Below are 25013 nucleotides of genomic sequence, written 5' to 3' on the forward strand. Positions count from 1 at the left end.
TCATGCATTTCCTAAGATCACCTCCCAAATAGACTATATGCACATGAGTCCTTGTCTCATTGTCGGCTTTAGGGAACACAAACTGAAACAGATTGACTTCCAATTTCTGTGAAGAGATACTTAAACATTTTCTAATATCAATAACCAAAGATTCAGTAGAGAGAGAAGAAAGAAAAAGAGAGAAAGAGGAAAAAAAAGGAGGGAAAGAACTTGGTCAAGTCTCTTACCATTAGCCACAACCTAGGTGACTGTTGCCAAAAATATGAAGATGACCTCTCCAATAGAACATGCCAAACCAGTTATGTCCTTTGTGCCTAGCATCATTTTTTTTTTAAAGTGAATAATTTGTTCTAATTTTGTTTTTTAAAAGACCACAACTTATTATTATTATTTTTTAAGATTTTATGTATTTATTTCACGGGGAGGGAGAGAGAGGAATCACAAGTAGGCAGAGCGGCAGGCGGAGGGAGAGGGAGAAGCAGACTCCCCACTGAGCAGGGAGCCTGATGTAGGGCTTGATCCCAGGACTCTGGGATCATGACCCGAGCCCAAGGCAGACGCTTAATCGACTGAGCCACCCAGGCGCCCTAAAAGATCACAACTTTAGATGAATTATTTGCTTTCTGATTCTTTTTTTTTTTTCCCTATAGAGCACTTCTCATTTACTTTAAAATATGAACAAAGTAAGCCTATCATATTAGAGTTGGTAAGAAACTAAATGAAATGGTGTTATATCTACATGTCTTTAAGAAATACTAGCACCAGGGGCGCCTGGGTGGCTCATCCGGTTAAGCGGCTGCCTTCGCCTCAGGTCATGATCCCAGGGTCCTGGGATCGAGCCCCGCATCAGGCTCCCTGCTCAGCAGAGAGCCTGCTTCTCCCTTTCCCTCTGCCTGCCGCTCTGCCCACTTGTGCTATCTCCCTGTCAAATAAATAAATTAAAAAAAAAAAAAAAACTTTAAGAAATACTAGCACCAGAAAAATTAGAAAATTCTCAAATTTTGGAGTTTATATTAGTTTTTTTCTTCTTTTTGTAGTGAAAATATATTAATATAATATATAGGGAATTTTTTCCCCCTCAGTTAAAATCCTGGGGAGACTTACCAGTGAAAAAAACAAAAAATCTTAAATTAGATTTTTTTTTTTAAAGATTTTATTTATTTATTTGACACAGAGAAGAGACAGCTAGAGAGGGAACACAAGCAGGGGGAGTGGGAGAGGGAGAAGCAGGCTCCCCACTGAGCAGGAAGCCCGATGCGGGGCTTGATCCCAGGACCCTGGGATCATGACCTGAGCCGAAGGCAGATGGTTTATGACTGAGCCACCCAGGTGCCCCTGAAATTAGATTTTTGAGATGAATAAATATGATAAATAATAATGGAAAAACATAACAAATAGTTATTAAACAATTTAAATTTAATTTTGTGTAGTTAACAAAAGAAAATGAGAGGGAGAGGAATGATGGTGAGGGGTAAATAAATGGTCTGAAAGTTGATTTATTCTGCAAAATCCTTAATAGACATAGATCTAACTAATTTAATAAAATTTCACTTAAAAATAGTCATACATGGTGAAAACTTTTTATAATTATCTCATAGACAAATAAAATGGCTATTCTAGAAAACTTCTGTTTTCCTAATTTGTAGTGACAAATTCCTGTTGACATGCACGTTATTTTATAGGGTCAAAGTGTCTCTTTGAAAAAACTTTGCCGGGCGCCTGGGTGGCTCAGTTGGTTAAGCGACTGCCTTCGGCTCAGGTCATGATCCTGGAGTCCCGGGATCGAGTCCCGCATCGGGCTCCCTGCTCGGCAGGGAGTCTGCTTCTCCCTCTGACCCTCCCCCCTCTCATGTGCTGTCTCTCTCATTCTCTCTCTCTCAAATAAATAAATAAAATCTTAAAAAAAAAAAGAAAAGAAAAAACTTTGCCTTTTTTGCATTCCCTCCCTTAGAAACAAAAATTATACATTTTTAAAGTATCATCTCATTAAAAACCATAAGTGAATCGAAACCTTTATGAAACTTTTCCTTTCCATATATTGACATAAGTATAATTCGCTTTTCCTTGACCAGATAAAAGTAAATCTTGCACCGTATCTAGCCTCAAGGTAAGAGTCATCATCCTTTTAGTTTGTAAATACATTTTGTTAGGCAGCACGTTAATTTAAAAAAAATTAACGTTAACGGATAATTTCTGGCAATCCATACCATTACGAATAACACGTTTTTTTTATTTTTATAGTAACTGTATAGGTGTTTGTCTGTACACATTTCACCTAAGTAAGAAAGTTGCAGTTTGACCTCCAGGCTCAGTTGAGACCAGAGCTGGGGCTCTAGAGCTTTCCCATCTTTCCTGTCTGAATTCTTTTCTGTCTCCCCTCTATGATGAAAAAGGAGAGAATGACCTCTTGATCAAAAGCCAAGAATATGACTAAATTAAATGAAAGTTGTCCTCTTTTCTTCCAAACCTTCTACATTTTGGCCAAAACATTTCTTGGAGACAGGAAGCAATTAATTGCATGTTTTGATTTTTTATCGTCTGCCTTTCCATCTGGTACTTGACTGCACATTATATATAGGAGGGTGTGAACAGAAGATGGTGACTATGTCAGCAAAGACTAACATTTTTGCAGTGTGCAAGTAAAGAAGCTGATAACATAATTATGACGTGGAAAGACAAATTATGGAAACATGCAACTGTGAATAATTGGAAAATTGGCTCTATAAGTTATAGTATATTCTTAGTTCAAAGATGTGAATGAAAACTCATGTGTAATGAACTTCTTGTCATCAAACAAAATCAGGGAGATTAGTTTCCTTAAAAATGTTAAAACTAACATTTACGTTGAATATAATTTTAAAAGCTGCAGCTTTTTAATTAATAGTTAATTAACCATTAATTTTTAATTAACCAAATTAGGGGTGCCTGGGTGACTCAGTTGGTTAAATCTCTGCCTTTGGCTCAGGTCATGATTCCAGGGTCCTGGGATCAAGCCCCGCATCGGGCTCCTGGCTCAGCAGGGAGCCTGCTTCTCCCTCTCCCACCCCCCTTGCTTGTGTTCCCTCTCTCGCTGTGTCTCTCTCTGTCAAATAAATAAAATCTAATAAAATAAAATAAAATAACCAAAATAATTTTAAATAATAATTAACCATTGATTATTTAGTTGTTAAGATTGAGCATTTCTATATATGAGGATATTAATTTCATTTTAAAGAGAAGAGATCTGATAAATAGAAATCAAATATTAACAAAGGAAGGTATAGTGTGTTGAATGATATCCTTTAAAAAGATAAGGTCATGTCCTACCCCTTAGAACCTGTGAATGTGACCTCATTTGTGAAAAACAGTCTTCGCAGCTGTAATGAATATCTCAAGTGAGCTTATACTGGACGATGCAGGTGGACCCTAATGCCAGTGACAATTGACCTTAGGAGAGGAGAAAGAACAGAGTAGAGGCCAGGTAACAACAGAGGCAGAGGTTGGAGTTACTTAGCATAAGAGTACTTTGAATCACCAGAAGCCAGAAAGAAGCAAAGAAAGTTTTTTTTTTTTTTTTTCAGTTATACATATTAGATCACATTCTGGCACACACAGGAGGGAGGCAAGAGTTTTTCAATAACGTGTTTTAGAAAACTGTCCATTTTTTCTTATGTTCATCTGAATGTAAGACCTAGAAACAAAACAAGGTAATATTGAGCACTGAGTATTTTAGAATCCAGTAACCAAAAGTCAGGCCTTTCCCTCCTTCCTCTTCGTAATGATGATAAACAGAGTATATAGGCTTTTCAGATAGAGCCATTCCTGTGACAAGACTCCTGACGACTGTGAAGCCTCTGCTATGGGAAATGTGGCGCTAACAGGAAGTACTGTGCTATTCTCTTAGAAGAAAAAGAATACTTATTCTTTGCCTTCTCTACTTATACTCAACACCTAGATGCAAATCAGAGATTCATTTGCCCCAGTCAAATATCCACCAAATAAATCTATTCCCTCATCATGGGCAGCAACTCCAGATTCATGTTGGCCACATGTCAACAGGTTGACATTTCAAAGTGTCCACTGGTCACTGTGTGTATTATAAGAATCTATCTGCTGACTAAAGATCCGGTCCTCAGCATAGTCCAGGTCATTTCCTCCAGGAACGTAGAGCCTTTGGAGAGAGCTCAGCACTAATGACACCTTGATTTTAGACTTTTGGCTTCCAGGACCATCAGAGAGTAATTTCTGTTGTTTGGAGCCACTGGTTTTCTACAATTTGCTACAACAGCCCTAGGAAACCCAGAGAGAAGGTGGCTATGCATTTTTTTTTTTTTTTTGTAGTTTATGTCTTCAATTATTGTTTATATAGTCAGTATTACATATTAGGAATTAAAGCTTCTGTTCTTCACGTTCTCCAATACTAATTAGTTTAATTCTCACAACAACCGAGAGTAAGTACTAGGAGAGTAGGGCAGGGCGCAGCACAGCCGCGGTCAGTGGCTGGGGGTCTCCCATTATATGTAGGAGGGTGTGAACACAAGATACCAGTGTAGGACTGGGATTTCGGACCCTGGCTGGGCTCCAGGGTTGATGTGCTATGTTATCCTAAATAAATGAATTGAGGCAAAAACAGGTGATGGAATTCAAAGTGATCCTCCACAAAGGTGCTTTCATCTTCTTTTGAATAAGAATGCTAAGACAGGGAATTTGAGTCTCTGAAAATCAAATGGGTCACACAGGAGGATAAACAAATACCCCAGTAATGAATAGTGTTGATTCTTCGAGTCTGTTTTCTCCTTCCTAACACCAAAGACTATCTGGCTTAGGGTGGAAAAAAAAATCTAGTTACACATCTCCATCCTTCAGGTTTCAGTGGGTTTGGAATTATGCAATGAACAGTCCCAACTCAAACGGCATGGAAAGCTAAATGCTTTCACTTTACCTGACCGTGTCATTGCTTTAGCAGATTAATTTAACAGGTATAAGGGAAAAAAAGATATTTGTGAATGCAAACAAAAATGAACAGAGTATTTCAGCTGATTCCAGCTTGTGTTGAAATTTTCCCCAAAAGCCCATAAACCAAGGTTTATGGTTTATGGTTTAAGGTTTAAACCAACCTTAAAACTTTCTCTTGAAAACAGCCGTCTATAATTTTAAGCTTGGCACTTGTGTACTCTCTCTCTCCATATATATACAATATATAAAATATAAATTTATAAAATACAACAATTTTATATTTATAAAATAATATATATGTATATGCTCCTTAATTTCATTTTCCCTTTTTAAAATTATTTAACCATATTCTTATTTTTAATACATAATATTTTGCTTTGGTTCTATGGCCTAAATATGTACGGTAGTCGATCTACCCAATTAGCTCACTGATAAAGAAATTCAGAGCATAAGAAGCTTACCAGGCAGAATGTTGGTGGATTATCCAAAAGTGCCCTAAATCCAATAACAATTGTCCTTTTAAGAGATAAACGAGGCATTTTGCATCAGTTAGGCATTTTCAAGATGTAGGGATTTTTAAAATAAAATTCTTATGACTGTAGGTCTGTTTATTTCAAATCCATTTGAGTCAATATTGATTTTACATATCTACTTCTGAAACAAACCTATCATATACAGTCTTTTTAGTTTTGGTATATGAAATTTTTCATCTCTAAATTTTAGTAATCAATTCTTATACTACCAGTGTGACTTTTTACAAAGTATTTACAGAGGCCTGGATTAACCAAGGAAATGTTCTTGGATGGCTGTATTCGTGTGGCTTCTGAATCCATGTGCCAGCTCACTGCATTTAAGCACTTACTACCAAGAAATACCAGCACTAAGCTGTTACTGTATAGTGCGCATAAATGGTAAAGAATGAATTCATGGAGAAATATTTCATTTGTTGCTGTTTTTTTTAATATCAACTGAAATATTTTACTTGTCATAGTTTAAATACCTATGTACCTTTTTCAAAGTTTGTATACGTTTTACTTCTGCGTTCTTTAAAGAAAGAAGAAAAAGAGTGGATTTTTCCATTTTCTTTCTCTCATTTTTAAATACAAATCTACAATATTGATACAGTAAAAACATGCAGCAGCTACCATAGAAAACAGTATGGGAGTTTGTCAAAAAATTAAAAAAGAACTGTATAATTTAGCAATTCCGTTTCTGGGTATATATCCAAAAAGAATTGAAAGTGCTGTTTTTTGTTTTGTTTTGTTTTGTTTTTTACAAAATTAATTATTTACTTTAGAGGGAGAGGATGTGCTTGCACATGCATGGGTAAGGGGCAAAGGCGGGGAGGAACAGAGGGGATGGAGAGGGACAAGCAGACTCCCTGCTGAGTGCGGAGCCCCACTATGGGCTCCACATAGGTCCCAATCTCAGGACCCTAAGATCATGACCTCAGTTGCAACCAAGAGTCTGTCTCTTAACCGACTGAGCCATCCAGGAGCCCCAAAAGCAGGCTTTCGAATGGATATTGTAACTGCCATGTTCACATGGTACTATTCACAATAGCCAAGAGGTGGGCGCAACCCAAGTAACTTTGGAGGCATGAATGGATAAACAAATGTGGTGTATACATACAATGGAATATTAGCCTTAAAAAGGAAGGAAATGCTGTCATATGCTACAATATTGATGAAACTTGAGGTTATTATGCTAAGTTTGATAAACTCTTCCCCCCAAAAATCACTATCTGACTCCTATTTTAAGAATTCTGTAAAGTAGTCACATTCATAGAAGAAGAAATTAGAGTGGTGGTTACCAGGGACTGGGGCAGAGAGAGAAAGGGGATTTGGTGGTTAATAATAGATAAAGAATTTCAAATTTGCACAACGAAAAAATTCTTGAGATCCGTTTTGCTACAGTTTAAATAAACTTAACACTATTGGCGAGTTTTTGGTGACTTGGGCATGTCTTATTCAAAAAGAAAAACACAAACACAAAAACCTTTCTTCAGCATACCAAGGCAAGCAGCCATTTCATGACTCACTTAACACATTGCAGTGGACCAGTTTACAGATAATTTTCCCTCTTTTGTGTGACATGGCCATTCCAAACCCACAGAGAGTGCCTCATTTGTAAATTGGAGGTTTATACTATGCCTTACAGAGCTTCAATTCAGAAGTTTGTGCCTCACATCTGAAACAAAGGGAAATAACACACCTATTCAAAAGTCAATAAATCCCCTCAAAGTTTTTTTTTTTTTTTTTTAAAGAAAACATTTTCATATAAAGAGCTCTATTGAATGTCATAAATAGACTGGGGAAAAAATATTAGCAACATGCATATGTTGTTTACTAGCATATGACACCTACAAAAGGTATTCGAAGAACACCTGAAACTTGTATTTTGTGTGTGTGTGTGTGTGTGTGTGTGTGTGGCTTAACTAGCAAGCCTACTATTAAAAAAAAAGGTAATTCAGCTAAAGGACAGTTTACTTTTTGTACTTTAGACTATCTTGACTGTCAAGGTGTATGGACTATAATTTTAAAATTTATACTGTCACATGATTGTAAATTTTAGTTGTCTTAAGTTAGGAATTGGTAAAAAGCTATTTATGTTGGATTTGGGTCAAATGACTTATTTGCAAAAAAAGTAAGTAATGGGAAGAAAGGGCTGTATAATGAGATACTGCAAGACTCATACTGGTTGGAAATTACCTTCAAAATTACCTTCAATTTCCCTTTGTTTTCAGTTTCTCAAAAAAAAGAAAAAAAACCCCACACACGAATGAAATGAAATATAGAAGAATGTTAACCCATATCAAAATAAAGTGTACCCAAGTATTGTAATGTAAAAAACAAAACAAAACAAAACAATACTATTGGACTTTGCACTTTAAAATGGTAAATTTTATATTATGTGCTCTTTACCACACTTGAGAAAAAAAGCATGAATAAGAAAATCTCTGCAGCAGAAAGATGGTTCATTCTTAGAATACAGTTAACATTACAAAGTGATAAAGTGAAGGTATATGTTAAAACATCTGCCAAAGGAATTTCATTTCAGTTCCTTAAACAGTGACTTCTTAGATACTACGTTAGACAGTAAACTCTAACTGGAAAGTTTTTGATCTAATTCTTCACAAGGATGGTAGAAATCCTTAAGCTTAATGAAAAACTCTATAGGAAAGAGAGAAACAAAGAATGAAAATAAAAAGGATTGGATTTGATTTGCCTTGATTGCATACTATTCATCATCTGTCATCATGGCATTTGTGGGTTAGCTTCTTTATTTGAATGGAATGAGAAAAGGTTTTATTGGTAAAATCAGGAATTTTTTATGTTCAGCTTATTGCAGAGGAAAGAAGTAACCCATAATCTCTTCAGGTGTTTTTCTATCAACTCAACTTTCAATATATAATGCTTTCTGTGATTATTGAAGAATCTGTAGATATCCCTGAGGAAGTGAATATTTATCTGTAGAGGTCACCTGAAAATCCTTCAACGTGAACATAGTTTAGTGTTGTTAATTGTCACTCAGAGTTTTTTAGTTTTTGATTATCTTTGTGTTTCAAATAACTTTTTCTTTGTAGAAAGAAAAAGAGGCAAAGAGAAGAAAATACTTAATGCCTCCACACTGAACCTCAGTAAATCATCAGTGTATACATGTTTTCTTTCTTCATCTACATTATATACCTACACACAGACACACATAGACACACAAACACAGCTTCTATGAACCCAAGCTATTTTGCAATTCATTCTTTTTCGCTGAATTTGTCAGGAAGTTGATTATTTTTTCTGCCCTTTTATTGCTAGAGTTGGCCTTTGGTGTGCTCTTATCTTTGTCCCACTTTCATACTGCAGGGTACCCGTTGCCTTACTGTAAAGAGAGAGAGTTGAAATTCTGGTGTCTAGAGTCCTCTCCTGGCACAGTGATCCCAAATCCTATCCACAATCCCCAGCGAAGACTACAGGGCCCTCTCCAAGGGGGGTTCCCTGGAGGGTTCCATGGCCCATGTTATCCTGATGGGCTAACTTCTCTGCATTCCTGTGCCCAGTTTACTCATAGAACCGGTGTGGTATCTAAAAGGCAGCTGATCTCTGAAATTTTGACAACCTTGAGGATAGACGTCAGCATTATACTTCATAGTGCTTAACATATAGCAGATGTTCATTATCAACACAAAAAGCAATTCTGGGCTGTATGTTATTGTATTAAAAATTAAGTGCCTGTTGCTTAATTAAGTTTCTTATCTTTTTCTTGGGTAAAATCTTTTAGTGCAATTTTTTACCCAGGAGACTGATTTAAATCGAATTCAGAATCACTAAATATCATTGCTTTTGTTGCATCCCTGCCCCCTGTGCTTCCTGGTTTAGAAATACTGTTTTCTCAGGCGCCTGGGTGGCTCAGTTGGTTAAGCGGCTGCCTTCGGCTCAGGTCATGATCCTGGAGTCCCGGGATCGAGTCCCATATCGGGCTCCTTGCTCAGCGAGGAGTCTGCTTCTCCCTCTGACCCTCCCCCCCTCATGCTCTCTCTCTCTCTCATTCTCTCTCTCTCAAATAAATAAATAAAATCTTAAAAAAAAAAAAAAATATTGTTTTCTCGCCAAAGAAAAAGCTTTGAGCCAATAGATGTTTAATTACGGTCTGGAGATTTGTTTACACATAATTAAAATACGTAGTTGCTAGAGCCATTGAGGAATAATAACTTTCAATAGCTGTCAAGTTATCAGATAGGCATTTAGGACAGGCCTCAAAAACCCCTGTTTGCATATAGGTACAGAGACAGTCATTATGTCTAGACATGTGTGAAATATGGTTTTGTGATTTATTTGAATTTAGAAAGGAAGATGATTCTGGGATTGTTTCTTCATTTGTAAAATGGGGATGGTAATAACTACCTTATATATTTTGTTGAAAGGATTCCTTAAGACAATATACGTAAACCAATTAGCGTTACTTGGTATAGAGAGCCTTGATGAATAATTCTGCTAGTATTCCTATTATTGTCTAGAGTACATTATTACTCACCTTTAACGGTGGTTTGCTTTGGATTGTCAGATTAACTTGTGATAACATAAACGGAAGGGTTGTGTGAGAAGTATAGGACCTGATGAGCATAAAATCACAGAACCACGGAATTTCTGAGCAGCAGTAGACTCCCGAGAGCACAGACATTTCCTCACACACAGTGCATGACACACATGCATCATACAGATGAGGAAAGGGAGTCCCTGGGAGTTGGAGTAAGTATTCTCTGATTACACAGATCGGATGGGGGCCAGTCCTGATTCTGTGTTTTCCTATCCAGTACTGCTGCTTTTCCACATACTTCAGTCTCCGCAGGGATGGGAGATTCCTGTGAAGAAACTTGGAGGCAAGCAATAAAACAAGAGCTAGAGATGGGGTATCGATAAGCTCTCGACACAGCAACGCCACGTGACAACCAAAATGCTGGGCGACACCCAGCAGGAAACATTGATTTCTGTCGCAGAGGTACTCAGGCTGGCTCAGCGGGCCAGCATTTCTGATCTGGCTGGGCGCGCTCATGCGTCAGTGCTAGGTTTGGGCGGTGAGCCAGCTCTGTGACTGGGGCTGGCTGGCTGTTGGTGGCAGAATCTCAACTCTTCTCCACAGGGACTCTCATACCCTAGCAAGGTAGTTTGTGCTCATTCCCATGGAATTGACAGGAGCCCAAGAGAAACCAAGGCATCCATGTCTCGGAGGCTTTGGCTTGTGACAGCTACAGAGCTACTTCTGCCCCGTTCTACGGATCAAAGCCAGTCACAAGACCAACTTAGAACCAGGCAGTGGGGAAAGAGACTCCACTTCATGAGAGAAAAGAGCCGTGTAGTCCAATTGTTAGGAATAAACACAGAAAGGGGTGAAGAATTGCAGCCATTTTTTAAAGCAATCACACGAGACCTTCAATTATGTGATGAAATTAACAACATTCCCATTCTATGTTCTAGGATTTTTCTCCCCCACCGAATTGATACATTAATATTTAGTTGGTGTCCAATTGATATTATAAGAAAACCTCACTATTCAACAAGGAAAAAAAAAAAAAAAAGCCAAAACAAAATCTTTTAAATGTTAATGAATTCAGTTGAATTGCAAAATGTCAATAGCATTCTGTTATCTTTTCCTAGGAAGTACTGCTTTATCTGCCTTAGAGAGGGTGTGGGCTAAGCTCTATTATAAAACCCGCCAGTATTTAAAATCTCTGCCAATTACTTATAACTGGATTAGAAAGATACACTCTCTTTGTGGCTTATTAAGCACCAGTACTACTAAGTATACCCAATCATGTGAACATAACCAGTTAGGCACTCATAGAGTTATCATAACCCTTTTACAATACAACATATTGAAGATGGTGAAAATTATCACACTGATAATATGTTTATATGTATTTTATAAATTTGTATTTCACTTCTATTTTATATATAGCTAAGAGTAACAACTACTAAAATACTCAGTTTTTTCAGTCTTTCTAATGACAAAATCAAATAGATTATAGTTGAAAAGATTTATATAGTAGAAATCACGTGACCCTCATCTCTGAGGTGAAATTTCTGCCCTCTTCCTAAAATTTTTATTCTGTTTATTTACAAGGAGCCAGTCTCACCAGCTTCTATAGAACCATTTGCACTTAACTCTTTAAACATTAGTTATTTTCTTTAAAGATAAAATTTAAGATATCAAAACAACAAAGGGATGAATTTCTGAAATTTATCTTCTATCCTAAAAAAGGCAAACTTTTTTTTTTTTAAAAAAAGCTTAATTCTTTACAATTCTCTAGTTAATTGTATATGGAAAAAATGAGTTTATCTCAGCGTACTAGTATTAAAATAAGCCTGCCTCTGCCTCTCTTAAAAAATTGGTAATTTTTGCTTAAATAAATTATGTCCATAACAAAATATACTAGAGAAGAGGTGTTCAGTTTTTCTATTCCATTGTAAATAAAGATAAACTTTAAGGGTGTTCTTTTATAAACCTCAAGACAATTTTATCTTAAAAAAAAAATTTCATAGTGGCGTTACAATCACCCTACCATGTCAGAAGAAGCACTGAAAGAAATTAGACAAGAAATAAATAACATCCAGTTCAGTCACGTTTAAAAGGGTAATGATATCAACTGAGCTTGAGAACTTCATCATCTCTGTTCACATCCTTTGATATTATTAGAAACAGTATTGAAATTGATAAAAAAACTGTTGAAAACATTAAGATTTAAGGAACTATAAATGCAAGGCTGTAGTTAAAAATGAATGTTTATATAAAATACTTTATCTGCTTATAAAAAATTAACATTTATCAACATAATATCAAGATTTTCTGTTTTCAGAAAAAAAATGATTTTCTGTTTTACATCTTTATTTCTTCAACCTTGAATGGCTTTCAAATGCTTTCATTAGCATAGGATTAAGGCTGTTTCAAGTACATCAAATGCAGTGTATTGGGTGAACTTGTACACTTGAGTGATATCAAGCCTTGGTTAATGTTCTCTTTCTGAAAGTCCTATACTGCAATATTTTGTGCTTTGTTGATTTTCCTAGGTAGCTAATCTAGAAACAGTGGCTCTTGCTCACAGTGATTTTTATATTCATGTAAAATGTTCAGTATTACATTACAGTCTTCTTAAATGCAATCGGATAAATTCCAACAACAACACCAGGAAACTCTGGTATTCACGTGGAGTAGGGTGCACTCATCTTGGCTGTTTTTCCAATAATGTGTTTGGCACTTAGTGCTTATAATAAACAGCTCTCTTCCTGTGCTCTGAGGGAATTAGATCTTTCACTGAACTAAGTATTGCCCCAAGGGTGTAGAGAAGATGGAAAGAATTTAGAAACCTCAAAGTTGGCTTCCATGAACACCTGGTCATTTATTTGAGACAATAAATGGGAAGTATGGCAACTTAAGAAATAATTCATTTCTAGACTACCAATGTATATGTGCATTTGTTCGTTTTCCTGCTTTACCACTTGGAATGACTTTATTGGAGATAATCATCCAGATTCTGGCTTGATTATCTAATTAAAGAATAAGATTAGTCACTAATCTTTAGACCAGATACCTAAAAAGCTACCAGATCATTATGACTAGAAATCACAGTTACATGGATAAGTTAGGGAGAGTTTGGAGAACTCTTACCCTTTGAAATTAGTCTAATGAATTATTTTAAATGTTAGGTATATTTGTGATTTTTTTAGAGGTGTGGGAATATATTTAGCATTGAGACTCTTATCTCTTCTTTTTAGCTGCTATTTTGGCTGTTTTATGTTCACTGAAAGGTAAGAAGAACTGTCCCATTGTCTTTCAGAGTAAAAGTAATCACAAATAATAGCTAATAAAATATGCTATTACATGACATATATTAAATTTTTGTAAGCCACACTGATCATATTATTTATTATTATTATTATTATTACAATTTTACTGATTAGCAAGTTTAGGCTTAGAGTAGTTAAATGATTAGTTGTTCAGGGTGACCCAGTTTGCAAGTGGCAAAACTGGAATTCAGAATCAGGTGTGATGATCCAGATTTTGAGTTCTTACTAGTTGCTACATTATACACTGAATCATTTGGCTGTATTAAGAGATTCGATCTAACATTACATTTGTAACTAGGTACAGTCAAAAACACTCCCCATGAATATGGGTATGACAGGGACCTCTTTTTCTTCTCCTTCCTTTATGCTTGTTGGAACTTCCCTAAAAAGTGAAACGTCCATTTTATGAGAATATTTTCCATAAATTCTGAATATTTGCATATGTCATGTTGTCATCAATACAGAGCTCAGTGATGAGAATGGCTTCACACATTGGGATCTTTAGTTCCCATTCGATAAACAGCTCATAGTTTGTTTCCAAGCACTGATGAAACACAGTTCAAAGTAGGTCTTATCCCCAGGCAAAATCAGTAACTTCCTATATGTATGATTGATTTCAGAGGTGCCAGGAGAGATATTCTGCATCATCCTTCCCTCACTTCCTCCTCTCACCCACCATGGACACCTTACCTACTTGTCACTAAAATCTGATCTACCAGGATGCACCAAACATGAAATAGTCCCCAATGGGGAGAGTTGATAGTTGGAGGAGACTACAGGTTTGGGGCTTGATCTATGCCCATCCACAGAAGTTAGGATAAGGCAGTCTCTCACTGGGGAAAGGTTATAACAAAAGTAAAAATAAAACTATGTTCCTTTAAAATTCTAAATGCTACCAGGGCCTAGAAAATGAGTTTTTTTCATCAATATCATTATACAATTTCATAATATTAGCTGTATGGAACCTTAGAAATCTCATCTGACCCTCTAATTTTTCAGGACTATTTTAGAAGTGGTAAAGTTTCTACATAAAAATTTGGTTGGAATTCAAAACAGAAGTGAGAAAAAAAATATTTTTATTGCTATTATTATAAACTATTTTTGTTTTGCTTTTCTTCCAACAATTCTATTCATGTTACTCCTATGGTAAATTACAAAAATGACCACAGATCTTATCCTCTCTATATACACTTACCTTTGCAGTATCCCTCTTTTTCTTAATTTGTGGTAAAAACATATAATGGGAGATAACCCTCTCAATAAAGTCTTAATTGTATAATAAAGTATTGGTAGCTTTGAGCACTGTGTTGTACATCAGGTCTTTAGAACTTAGTCATCTTGCATAATTGAAACTTTATAGCCATTGAACAATGGTTCCCCAAATCTTCTGTACCCCAGCCCCTGGCAGTTACTACTCTGTGCTTTGATGAATGACTAGTTGAGATATCTCATATAAATAGAATCATGCAGTACTTGTACTTCTGTGACTGGCTTAATTTCACTGAGCAGAAAGTCCTCCAGTTTCATCCATGTTGTTAAATATGGCAGGAATTCCTTTGTTTTAAGGCTGACTAGTATTTTATTATTAATATATATATACATTGTATATAGTATGTGTGTGCGTGTGCACGTGTGTGTGTGTGTATATCACATTCTCTTTATCCATTCATCTATTGATGGGCATTTAGGTTGTTTCTGTACCTTGAATATTGTGAATAATGCTGTGGTAGTACAAATATGTCTTTGAGAACCTCATTTCAACCTTTTTGATATAGACGCAGAAGTGGGATTGCTGGATCACATATTAGCTCTATTTTAATTTTTTGAAGAACCTCTATACTGTTTTCAATAATGACTGTTCCAGTTTACATTCCCACCAACAGTGTGCAAGCATTTCAATTTCTTCGCATACTCTCTAACACTTTGTTATCTTTGTGTGAGTGTGTTTGGTAATAGCTATCCAAATAAGTGTGAGTTGATATTTCATTATAGTTTTCATTTGCTTTTCCCTGATGATTAGTGATGTTGAGTACCTTTTTTATGTATCTATTGGCCGTATGTATGTCTTCTTTGGAAAAATGTTTATTTAAGTTCTTTGCCCATTTTAAAATCTGGTTGTTATTATTATTGATATTATTATTTTTGCTATTAAATTGCAGATGTTCTTATATATTTTGGAGATTAACCCTTTATTAGACATAGAGTTTACAGGTATTTTCTCTCATTCTAAATGTTTTTTTTCATTTTGTGGCACCCTTTACTGTGCAGAAGCTTTTTAGTTAGATGTAGTCCCACCTGTCTATTTTTGGTTTTGATGCTTGTGCTTTTGATGTGATAGCCAAGAAATCACTGTCAAGATGACTATCAAATAGCTTTTCTTCTATGTTTTCTTTTAGTTTTAGAGTGTGAGGTCTTAACCAAAGAGGTGAAAGATTTGTACACTGAAAACTATAAAATATTGATGAAAGAAATTTAAAAAACACAAATACATGGAAAGACATCCTGCACTCATGGAATATAAGACTTAATATTGTTAAAATGTCCATACTACCCAAAGTGATCTACAGATGCAGTGCTCTTCCAATCAAAACCCCAGTGGTATTTTTTACAGCAATAGGAAGGAAAAAAAAATCCTAAAATTCGTATGGAACCACAAAAGATCCCAAATAGCCAAAACAATCTGGAGAAATAAGAACAAAGCTGGAGACATCACAGTGATTTCAAAATATATTACAAAGCTACGTAATCAAAAGAGTATGGTACAGGCATGAAGACAGACCTATAGGACAGTGGAACAGAACAGAGAACCCAGAAATAAACCCACACATAGACCATCAGCTCATCTTCAACAAAGATGCCAAGAATGCATATTGGGGAAAGGATAGTCTCTTCAACAAATGGTGTTGGGAAAGCTGGATATCTAAATGCAGAACAATAACATTGGACCTTATCTTACAACATACACAAAAAACAACTCAAAGTGAAGTTTAACTTCACATCTTTTCCAACTTGCAACTCTGCCGTCAAGAGATAGAGTTCATTTTCCTTCCCTTGATTCTTGAATTGTTCTTGTAATTTGGTTTAAGCAATGGAAACTTAGCAAGTGTAATGCAAAGATTTGAAAACTACCTATGCATTGCATCTTGCTCCCTTGTTGATCTTTGGAAGCCAGATGCCCCCCGAAACCCATGGTAGCTCTAGAGGATGAAAAACCTTCCTGCATGAGGACTCCGTAGACCAATCAACTTGGTAACTATCAGACATGCAAGTGAGATCATTCTCAACCATCAAGCCTTAGTCAAGCCTACCTATAGAGGACGATCTGCCTAAGAAATCCAAAAAATCATAAGAAGTAATAAATGCTTGTTGTTTTAAGCCATTAAATTTTAAGGTCACTCGTTATACTGCAAAAGCTAATTGACACATTCCCTAGTTTCCCTTTGTTATTGTTTTGTAGATATAGATCTTTAAAAAACCTCACAAGTGCTTCCTAGAGTAAAGAAAATATCCAGGAATGTAAAAATAGAAACGTTCGCTCCAGTCAGTAACTCTAGGATAGAATCTAATTCAGAAACACAATGAATGCCACTGCTTAGTTCACAGTGCAAAGCTAGTTCTCCCTGTGTTGCCAATATTATATGTGAGGAAAATGAGAAATACAGTTATGTTTGGGTTGACACGTCTTCATTGCAAGGTTAAGCATTTGATTTGTTTATACTTTCCCCCATTTCCCTGGTTCAGCTGCACTGTCTGGGTTTTAACAGGCTTCAGTATTCCCTCATTCACTGAGACAGTGCTTGAGTTAAGGATTAACATTTGTATAGTGAAACATAAATGCTCGTGAATTGTATATAATATTTTAGCAAAAGATTATTTAGTTTTACCACTTTTACAAATTTTTGGTCGAGCAAGCAGCCTTTTTTATTCCCTTAGAAGTCCAATTTGATGGATGCTAGCAATGCAATAAGAAAAATAGATTCTTAAAAACTCTGTGGTTAATAGATTTAATAGGTAGCCAGCCACTCCATGCTATGAATTAAAGAGAATAACTCTTACAGTTTATCTTTCTTATTTCTCTTTTTCCTCCATTCAATATGCCTGTCTTAACAAATGAATCTAAAAAGTTTGTTTTAAGTAGTACTCAAATAAGTGTATATCCTGATTAGATTAAATAAGAACAGTGCTTGAAAGTTTTTTTTTTTAATTCACAAAAAAGTTCTATGTGACTCCAGAGCATTTTTCTTTCAATCTCGTGTATGTAAAGTTTGTTTTTGAAATCATTTGGTTTCCCATCTTTTCATTTCTTCCCTTTCCGAAGTCCTTCTTGGACTCCTTATTTCAGTCTCCTGAAATAACCTCTTCCTGTCTTCAGAATCCAATGATCTATATATATTAGAGCTGGAAGGACCTTAGAAGTTCTTTAGAGTCTATATTTAAAATACATTTTTTTCATATGCTTCTATAGACATACAAAATTAAAGCAAGTTTCATAAATTACTTATTCTTAATAGTCAATGATGCTTATAATTCTATTTTATTCCCCATCTGTTCTCTTCCACCATGGTCTCTTAATGTCAGTCCCCACTTACTAACTTGATTTCACATTTACTATTGGATTTTGACCTACTGATGCAAAAATTCCATTCTCTACTAGAAGGAAGAAAACAATCCACAGCTTAATTTTTTCTTCTCACCTTTCTATGATCTTCTCCGAGAAAAGCAGTTATCTCTATTCTAACCTTCCAATGAAGAAGAGATTTTGTCTCTCTAGACATCAGTCCCTTCGCCAGAACCATCTCAGGACTCTTCTACTCTTGGATCTCCTTTTCTTTGATTTCTTGTTTATTACTTAGTATTCCTGAATTGATTTATAGTTTATTTCCTCTTTCTCACAGTACTATGTCTTGTCACTCTGTGCCCCCCAAACCCTGCTGCAAACATACACCCTACCTCAAGGTACTCATGCTCTTTTCTTTCCTAGCTCATCTTTATATTCCAGTGACTGTGCCCCACTCCCCTGCTCTTGGATACCACTCCCTTATCTTTGTCATCCTGTGGGGCCCCAAGCAAATAGGAAGGATTTAGAATGCCTGGGATCACCTATGGATAGCAAGAAGGACTTTGGAAAGGGAAGAAATGAAAAGATATTACCATAAGAAATGGGTCCCTCTACTGGTAGAAGAAAATCATAAAGATTTTATTAACTAACTTTTGCCCTTGAGTGCCTTTTTGTCGCTTTTCCAGATAAATATTAGGTGTTTAAATTAAATAAATAACGTAAAATTTTGACTTTTCCTTGGTGAGAAACAAGTCAGATGACCTTTCATGTGTAACCTGAACCCAGTCTTTCCATACTTGCCAGAGCCAGGGCTCAGGGAAGGGCAGATCTTAACTTTCTATCTCCAGTGTCTGCTCAAACTTAGATACCCTCATGACTATGAACTTCCCCAGCTTCTACTCTCTTTTGTGTTACCCACATCAGGCTGTGCAATCTATCATTACTCCTGCTTATCTACTTCCACCTTTGAGAACTGGAGTACTGCTTCTTTCAAACCGGAAGGTATCCACCCTTGTCAGCCAGGCATATCCAATGAAAGTGGGGTAGATTTTGAAATCATCTGGTTTCCACCATTACTTACGGGGCTGCTGACCGTAAGATGAAGATGTTTTCATATTGTCTAAAGAATCTCACTGTGGAATTTGAACTGAGTATCCTTCTCTTGGGATCTAAATCACCTCCCCTTACTTTCTCTTTTGCTCCTCACCAACCAGAATTCTCAGGTACTCAGTGTTTATTGATCTCAGCTAGATATAATAGAAGGCAAAGTGCAGGGTCATAGGTCTCTGTAGGAAGGCTTATGTGGTTTAGAAGTTTATGAAATTATATTTCTAACCAGTAGACTTCACTAAGGAGGAAAGAAATTCAGTCAGTATGGGCTGAGAAAATGCTCGAGTGACAATAATCTTTATGTGTGATAATTACCACAAGTACTCTCTTACACCACCCTTTTGTTAGGCAGATTGAGTGTTGATTGTTTTTATTGCTTTTTTTTAATAGCAGAATAAATCACACAGTAATCTGTTATCTTTCACTAAGGCAACATATACATTATTTTTTGATCCGTTTATCTGAAGAACTAACTCAAAATTTTTCAAATTGGACAAGAAAGCAAAATCTATTCTTAAAAGAGCAGGTGAATATCCTTAAATCTGTAAGGAAGGTGGAAAATAATAATAGCAAGCTAAAGACAAATACATGTTGCCAGACAATGTTCCCTAGACATAATTTGTGGGGCCTCATACACCCGGTACAAAATTAAAAAGAGGAATTCCATGTTAAAATATCATTAAAATTTCAATATGACAGTAGCAGACCATTACACTACACTCAGACCCTTCTAGGCATAAAGTCCTGTGCAACTGCACAGGCCATCCAATGTAAAGCCAGCTCTGTCCTTAGAACTTTTCTTGAAAATACATACGGAAAGCTTTCAATCCCTTCCTCATCTGCCTCCTCCAATGCATCAACTAGTGTCTCTTCTATGCCTCAGAGACAGACTTATGAAATGATAGTCTAACTGCTAATAAAGAGTGCTGGGAATTCAACAAATATTTTTGAAATAATTAAATAAAAGGCATGGAATTATCAAGAAAATACTGCTGGAAGAATATACATACACACACATATATAGAATATAATAAAATGAAATTTCTGCTTCATGCTGTTAAATATTTCGGTTTCAAGACTGAAATGTGAAAGATGAAAGTATAAAAGTTTCAAGAAGTTATAGAAGATAATAGAGACAGATGATTTCAGGTCAGGGAAATACTGCCTGAAGAAGGGGTCCCCCCCCAAAAAAAGTAAGATTGGTACATTTAACTATATTATATTAAAAATTACTTTAGGGGTGCCTGTGGCTCAGTTGGTTAAGTATCTGACTTTGACTCAGGTCATGATCTCAGGGTCCTGGGTTCGAGCCCCGCATCGGGCTCCCTGCTCGGCAGGGAGTCTGCTTCTCCCTCTCCCTCTGCCCCTCCACCTGCTTGTGCTCTCTCCCTCTCTCTCAGATAAATAAATGAAATCTTCAAAACATTATTTTAATTTAAAAGACGCTTTAAACAAAATGCAAAGACAAGCTATAATCTGAGAACATTATCTGTCATACATAGAGCTGACAAAGGACTATTATCAGAATATATAAAGAATCCTTTTAAAAGGCAATGATAAGTTTTAAGAATACAATAAGAAAAATGAATAAGTTTGAATGGTCAGTGAGCCTATGTGAAAAATGTTCCGTCTCTGAGCATATTGAGGTGCCATTTCACACCTCATATTCAATATCCTCGTCTCTTTCCCCAAGTGCATGTATGCCAGCAGCCTTGGACACAGTCACAGAGCTTCTGATTCACCAGGCTTGGGGTGGGGCCTTGGAAAGTTAACTTTGAAAAAGCTCTCTGAGGAATTCTGCTGTGTACCATGGTTGACACATAATTTCCTGAATTTCTACAAATTCTCGTCCAAAGCAATCAATCATCATATCCTAAAATTGTAACTTCTAGACAGTTTTTAAGTCTGTCATTTCCTCTCCATTACTTAACTTCAGACAGGTTTAGAAAGGGACTTTGGTATGTAAAACAAAGTTGGTCTTTAAAGCCATTTAGTTTTGTACCAGGGGAGTCAAGGCCATCAGCCAGAGACTCCATTACCACATGGGAACTGAGGATGTGTTCGTGAGTCTCCATCTATGTTTTCTTTCTGAGATGCCAATCATTTCCTCCACACGGTTTTTCTGTAATTCTACATTTCATTAGAGAGATTTGCATCCCCACAACTCCATAAGAGCTCTGTCTCACTTGTGACTCTTCTATTCCTAGTAGAGAGAGGGAAGGAAATAGGACTTCTTGGGAGAAAAACAAGGAGGAAGACATCAGGAAAGGTTTCTTTCAGGACATGGGTCTTAGGTTGCATCTGTAAAGATAATTGCCTGCTCTGTAATGGGGCGGGTAAAAGATATGTTCTGATAACAATAACTTCTGCATCACCTGGGTCATAAACAGAAACTTCACATAGCACCTCACGAAAGTACACTTGCGCTAATCTCTCTAATATGTAAAAGACTCTAAATATTAATGAAAGATAAAAAACATGTAGAAAATGGACAAAACACGTGACTGGAGTTTACAGAGAAACAATATTTATAAAACATAAGAAAATATGCACTATTTTACTCTTGATAAAAATGCAAAGTAAAACTATCCTGAGATTACTATTTCTCACTTACCAGCCTGGAAAACTTCAAAACTTGATAACATGCTCTGTACTGGAGTTTTTGGAAAGGAATACTCTCACTTGTTGTAAAAATGATGAAGCCAAAGAGTATGTACAGAAATAAGTACTAAGTAGCTATTAGAAAGAATGAGAAAAAATTTGTATAAATTCATGGAGAAGTGGTATCTAGTACATATTTTATGGGTAAAATCAAGATGCAAAGAGTGCATTTAATAACTTAATAAGCTCTCATGTGTGAAAACAGATCATTTCCCAGAAAGAACCAAGGGAAGGATGAACCAGAAACTAATGAAAATGCTTATTTATAGTGGGTGGCAGGGATAGGGTGGAGTTGGATGTGGTAGGAGCAAGATTTCCTTTAGTAAATTTTTTTTATAAATTTCTTTTCTTTAACATGTAATGTATTATTTGTTTCAGGGTCCTTTAGTAAATTTTTAACATAGTTAAATGTTTACATATCAAGAAAAAATATCAAAAGTAAAAGGAAGCAAACTGCAAATTGTAATCAAAATAGAAAAATGAACTAACTATATATTTAATAACAATACCATAAAAAATAATTCAAGTAACTTTTGAACACAGTGCTCTGACCATCCAATCTTTTTTTTAAATTTTTTTATTGTTATGCTAATCCCCATACATTACATCATTAGTTTTAGATGTAGTGTTCCATGATTCATTGTTTGTGCATAACACCCAGTGCTCCATGCAGAACGTGCCCTCTTTAATACCCATCACCAGGCTAACCCTCCCTCCCCCTGCCCAGAACCCTCAGTTTGTTTTTCAGAGTCCATCATCTCTCATGGTTCGTCTGACCATCCAATCTTAATAAGATCTATACTAAGCATAAAAAATATTAGGAAATAAAAATTTAAAGCTTTTAAGTATATTTAGTAGTAGTAGTAGTAGTAGTAATATTGGGACATTTCTGGTGTTACGTGTGTTGTAGATGAAAATAAATAAATAGGTTAATGCTTATTAAAAGGAAGATTTTCACAGAAAAATGAGGTACAAATATAAAATAAAGCGATGCAGGCAAAAGCTTGTTAGTATTAAATTTTTGTTAGAAATAAGAGCTTGAACTCTTGATTAAAAATACTAAGGAGTAGCTGTGTCCAAAGGTCTAGAATCAGTGATAAAAGCAGCAGTGAAATACCCAGCACTGAGACCTTAGTTTCTAATTACCATTACTGACGAAAGGAAATGAATATATATTATACCAGCAGCAAAAAAAAAAAAAGTGCTAAAACACTAAAAAAATTCTGGAAAGAAAAGATGGAGTCAACACTGACCTAAAGGGACTTTCGCTCTTCTGGTTAATTTGAGAATCTAATTGGATAATGACAGATTTAGATTATAATTCCTTAAAAAAATGTGAGTCCAAAAATATAAAAATATAAAGGAAAGGACTTCTTTTATAGAATGTCAACTAATAAATATAGAAGAAATGTTGAGATTCGTGAGCTAACCAGTTTGTTGCTCCCAATGTAATCACTGACTTAGGCTAATACTATAAATAGATGCTAACCATTGGCTAAAAGATTGTTAGGGGAGATAATTTTTTTTGGTTGTAAGTTATCACACCACAAATTACTAAATATAAAGGAAAAAGTTACAACTAAGAGGTATTACGATCACCAACCTTAACCGCATGATCAAGCTGTCTCACCAATAGCGAGAAAACCTGATAGGATCTTACCTCCTGATGCGGTGCTATAGAAAGCACACAGCATCACCTACATGCCATTATTGCTAAACACATTTTATGTGAATGCAATTACAAGGAAATAAAATAAGGCAAATCCATAAAGTGGACCGTTCTACAAGACAAATGGTTTGGACTCCTCAAAACAAAATGCAACCAAATGAAAAACAATGATGTCATGGGAAATAAGATAAAACAACAACTATGACAGGAGTGTCTGGATTAAAATAGCCTAAAGAGCTGTAAAAATCAAATGCAATGCATGAAATTTGATTGGAGTCTAAATCAGAAAAAAAAAAAGCTGTAAGAGACTTTTGGGACATTTGGGGATGTATGATTGTAGACTATACATTTATGAAATTATTTTTAGATCTTAGAACGATAATGTGGTTATGCAGGAGAATGCCTTTATGTTTAGAAGGTGATACTGACATATTTATGAAGAACTATTATACCTGCATTCTACTTACCAACTGGTTAAAAATGTACACAAAATATATGGAGAGATAAAGCGATGGTGAAAGATACAGACACTTGGTGAAGCTAGGTGAAGGGTTTATAGTTATTCATTGTAGTACATTTTTTCAGTTCTCTATGGAATTGGAATTTTTAAAAATATAAAGTTGGTGGTAGAGTAGGAAGAAATTGCTGTTTTTACCTTTTGCAATGTATTCTGCAAGCAATACCCCCTCTCTCTCCCCAGTTGGTAACAAAAATCCCTCATTAAGCAGCCAAGCTGCGGCAACAATTGGCCACACCACCACATCCCGAAACTGACTGAATTTTGCACATTGTCCTTTGACTTCAGAGAGCCAAGACTTCTCGCTCTTCCTGCCCCTCTACACACTGTCCCTAAAAGGAAGAAGCCCAGCTAAACAATGCCCCAAATTTATATTAATATACCAAAATATATAATATCTGATTTCAGGTTAAGGTAATTTCATTATTGCTGTTGCTGTTGTATTTGTCCATTCATGTGATTTTTTCTCCCAGAACAAAGGAACCATATGAAACTGAGATTTATACTTTCTACCTTTAGGAAAATTGCAATTACCTAAAATCCTTTGAACATGCTAAATTACATGGGTTGATGGGATATCCCCACAAAATTTTCCAGTAGTTAAATATTCACCTCCTGAAATAGTCATCATACTTGTCATTTTTTCCTTCAGTGTCGGTCTTCAGTCTTTTTTTTTAAGATTTATTTATTTTAGAGAGAGAGTATGTGAGTGGGGGGAGGGGCAGAGGGAGAGGGAGACAATCTCAAGCAGACTGCCCCTGAGCACGGGGCCTGAAGCAGGGCTCGATTCCAGGACCCTGAGATCATGACCTGAGCTGAAATCAAGCGTTGGATGCTTAAATGACTGAACCCCCAGGCGCCCCTCATTCTTCACTGTTAAAGCACATCTGTGTGGTATCTAAAACCTATGAATTGCTTAATAAATATATGGTGAATAAAGCACTGACTGTATAGTGACTTGGAGACCAACAGTGATAAGCAATAGATCAGTGTGTAAGCATAAGAGAGATCTTGAAAGATGAGTTGAGAGAAAAGAAGCAAGTCAAAAAGGAAAAGACAAGGACAATTTAAGGGAATAAATGCAGATAATAGCGATAGTGGGTAGTGTAACCAGAGAAGGATATTTCATTGATATTCTTTAATATTTTTTCAACCATATTTTAAATGAGTGCTCATATAGCCACATGTAGCTGGAGGCTACCATATTGGATAGTGTAGCTTTCAGAG

This window comes from Halichoerus grypus, chromosome 12 (assembly GCF_964656455.1).
Source record: "Halichoerus grypus chromosome 12, mHalGry1.hap1.1, whole genome shotgun sequence".
NCBI classification, from domain to species: domain Eukaryota; kingdom Metazoa; phylum Chordata; class Mammalia; order Carnivora; family Phocidae; genus Halichoerus; species Halichoerus grypus.